The 4,030-nt window shown below is 38.2% G+C and overlaps 1 pseudogene; it reads right to left on the reverse strand.

Moving 5' to 3' along the window:
- The window catches only part of LOC122803918, a 146,343-nt pseudogene extending 143,657 nt beyond the window's left edge, over positions 1–2,686 (reverse strand).
- Positions 2,687–4,030: the final 1,344 nt, after the last annotated feature.

Here is a 4,030-nt window from a genome sequence, read left to right on the forward strand (position 1 = left end):
TTCCAACTGGCTAAACAGAGGGACTGAGCTGGGAAAGATGTGCAGCAGGTAAAGGTGATAAAGGATAATGAGGGAAACATACTCACAAGTGAGGAGAGTGTGTTGAGCAGATGGAAAGAGTACTTTGAGGGGTTGATGAATGAAGAGAATGAGAGAGAGAAGGTTGGATGATGTGGGGATAGTGAATCATGAAGTGCAATGGATTAGCAAGGCAGAAGTAAGGATAGTTATAAAGAGGATGAAGAATGGAAAGGCTGTTGGTCCAGATGACATACCTGTGGAAGCATGGAGGTATTTAGGTGAAATGGCAGTGGAGTTTTTAACCAGATTGTTTAATGAAATCTTGGAAAATAAAAGGATGCCTAAGGAGTGGAGAAGAAGTGTTTTGGTACCAATTTTTAAGAATAAGGGTGATGAGCAGAGCTGTAGTAATGACAGAGGGATAAAACTGATCAGTCACAGCATGAAGTTATGGGAAAGAGTAGTGAAACCTAGGTTAAGAAGGGAGGTGATGATTAGTGATCAGCAGTATGGTTTCATGCCAGGAAAGAGCACTACATATGGGATATTTGCTCTGAGGGTATTGATGGAGAAGTATAGAGAAGGTCAGAAAGAGCTGCATTGTGTCTTTGTGGACTTAGAGAAAGCATATGACAGGGTGCCTAGAGAAGAGTTGTGGTATTGTATGAGGAAGTCAGGAGTGGCAGAGAAGTATGTGAGAGTGGTTCAAGATATGTACTGTATAAGGGTGGTATGACAGTGGCAAGGTCTGCGGTAGGAGTGATGGATGCATTTCAGGTAGAGGTGGGATTACATCCAGGATCAGTTCTGAGCCCCTTCTTATTTGCAATGGTGATGGACAGGTTGACAGATGAGATCAGATAGGAGTCCCTGTGGACTATGATGTTTGCCGATGACATTGTGATCTGTAGTGAGAGTAGGGAGCAGATTGAAGAGACCCTGGAGAAGTGGAGATATGCTCTAGAGAGGAGGGGAATGAAGGTCAGCAGGACTAAGACAGAATATATATATATATATATATATATATATATATATATATATAAATGAGAGGGAGGCTGGAGGAATGGTGAGGATGCAGGGAGTAAAGCTGGCGAAGGTGGATGAATTTAAATACTTGGGATCAACAGTTCAGAGAAATGGTAAGTGTGGAAGAGAGGTGAAGAAGAGAGTCCAGGAAGGGTGGAGTGGGTGGAGAAGAGTGTCAGGAGTGCTTTGTGACAAATGGGTGCCAGTAAGAGTGAAAGGGAAGGTCTACAAGAGGGTAGTGAGGCCAGCTAAGTTATATGGGTTGGAGATGGTAGCACTGACAAAAAGGCAGGAGTCAGAGCTGGAGGTGGCAGAGTTAAAGATGTTAAGATTTGCACTGGGTGTGACAAGGATGGATGGGATTACAAATCAGTATATTAGAGGATCAGCTCAGGTTGGGCAGTTTGGAGACAAAGCCAGAGAGGAGAGATTGCCTTGGTTTGGACATGTGCCGAGAAGGAATGCTGGGTATATTGGGAACAGGATGCTAAGGATGGAGCTGCCAGGTAAGAGGAAAAGAGGAAGGCCTAAGATAAGATTTATGGATGTGGTGAGAGAGGACATGCAGGTGGTTGGTGTGACAGAGCAAGATGCAGAGGACAGGAAGAAATGGAAACAGATGATCTGCTGTGATAACCCTTAATGGGAACAGCTGAAAGAAGAAGAAGAATATATATACATGGGCCTTCATACACACATTTATTTGTAAAAATGAAAGAATGGGAGAAAGACATCTGTAGTGGTGTCTTATACATTTATTTAGGTTTTAAGTGTTCTAATCCCGTAGACCCTTTCTCATTATGAAATAAGCCAAAACAGCATATAATACACAGAGGCAGCTACTACCCACAGTTCATAGCTTGATTTCTACAATCTTCACTTGCCTACTCTATGACTCTTAGTAAGTTATTTAACCATACAGTGATCCCAGACTGACAGTGAAAAAGTCCATGTGGATCTTTTTGCTATCTTGGTTTACAAATACAAATAAACAAATAATAAAGCAAAAAAGTTGAGTACACAGTAACAATGTGCCCAAGTAACTGCTATCACATTTGTTACTTACTATGACTTACCTTTGAAATAAATAAAGTTGACAAATTAATTTTAAGGGATTAACCTTATCTAATAATTGTGTAATTTTCCCATTTGTTTTGTTCTTCACATACTCATTTATTAACTGTGTGGCCTGCTTAGGCTTTGAGAAATCAGACTTCAGTACCTCAGTGTCATAAAAGTGTTTTGTGTCATTTAAAATTCTTACTAAGACATCAAAGTCCTTTTCTATGTGCAATGAGTTTTCAATATTGCTTCCCTTGGAGAGTTGTTGGAACAGTGCCCTAATGAGGGTATGAACAGATGTTAAGTCTGTATTATTTTCCATTCTAAATGCCTGTAATAGTTCTTGCTTACTAGATGATTTAGTACCTAGGAACAACGCAGCCAGAGAGGTTATGCTACTGAAAGGAGAAACTAAAACGTTTTCTGTTTTTTTTTCTTTAGCTGTTTCTTTATAGAACTGAAAAGCAACAAGTGTGTATATGGAAGACACCTCATCCTTTAAAGTTTTGATATAATGTTCTGTTTGCAGTTTTTTTTGCTTTTTCACTTCCTTTTGCTTGGCAGTAGGTTGCTTCATTTTTGAATCATGCGTTCCACATGTCCATAGAAGAACAACAAAAACAATCAGGATTGTCCACTTCATCTTTCTTCAGTTCCTTAAATTAACCAACAGTTTTCAAAGGAAGAGTTTTCTTTAATAAAACCTAAGTGCTGGTTAACTGGTTGAAATGTATACAGCTTAGCAGGTGCCAAGGCAAATCACTCAACAAACTAACCTAAAAGGTCAAAGAGTGCTTCTGCTTCTCATGTTTAAAAAAAAAAAAAGAGACTTCATATATAGAGTTGGCTTAGTGATGTTTTTTCATTGATTTGACATTTGACCCTGTGCTGTATTGACTTAAGTCTGTAAATTTCATATTGATATACCAACTCCATTTTTCATACCTGACATACCAGTACAAATATTTCACTTTTTTTTTAAACTGTGGCTTCAGAATAAACTGCAGTGTAAGCAGAAAGCAAATGCACTACCTTGGCAAATGTACAAGTATGACAAACTGCATGAATTTGGGTAAAAAAATGTCTACACTAATATTCATAAAATAGAATGTTGGTATTGCTTAAAAATTCGACATGCCAAATTTCACAATATGTTTATATTTGTTACTCTAACTCACTCAGTACATTTATCAGAACTCATCTTCTGGTAAAGATTTGTAATAATCTACGGTATGTTTAGTGGGATATGCAGATAGTTTCATAACTATGATCATTTACTCCTACAGCCCATTGCCTTAATCATTTTATTCGCCCCCATATACACATGCTCAGATGTACACACTCATCACAAAGACACAGTCATGTGTGTGTGTGTGTGTGTGTGTGTGTGTGTGTGTGTGTGTGTATGTGTGTGTCTGTGTGCATGCGTCTTACCAAAGTTAATTCCAGTGAGTCTTGATAGTATAAATCAATATAACCACTTTGAGTATACCAGATCCACTAAGAAAGTTTTTATAAGCAGGCCACTGAGAAAAGAAATACAGCTACATGACCATTTATTCATTTACATTGTATTTATTTACTTACCTATTTAATTAATTAAGTAATTTATTTGTTTATTTATTTAACCAAGTAAGTAGGTCCATCGACCCTTTTTTATCTATGACCCATGCTTACGACTGAGCACAAACAGAATTAAATTCAAGAACAAAAACAGCTTCCTGCCAGTACACAATGCACAAGTAATCAGAGAGAAAGGGAGAAAAGGAAGAGTATTTCAATAAAGTCTCAAAAACAGGGACTAAAAAAAATTAGAAGCTTTTATAAGCATAGGGCTTTGTCAAAGTGTAGGAGCAAAGCACTACAGAAGTGCTTGCTTCAACTTGGACTCAAACCCAGACTCTCTCTCTCTCTCTCTCTC

The sequence above is a fragment of the Protopterus annectens genome, chromosome 6.part0, assembly GCF_019279795.1.
Source record: "Protopterus annectens isolate FY-2018-M chromosome 6.part0, PAN1.0, whole genome shotgun sequence".
NCBI lineage: Eukaryota > Metazoa > Chordata > Ceratodontiformes > Protopteridae > Protopterus > Protopterus annectens.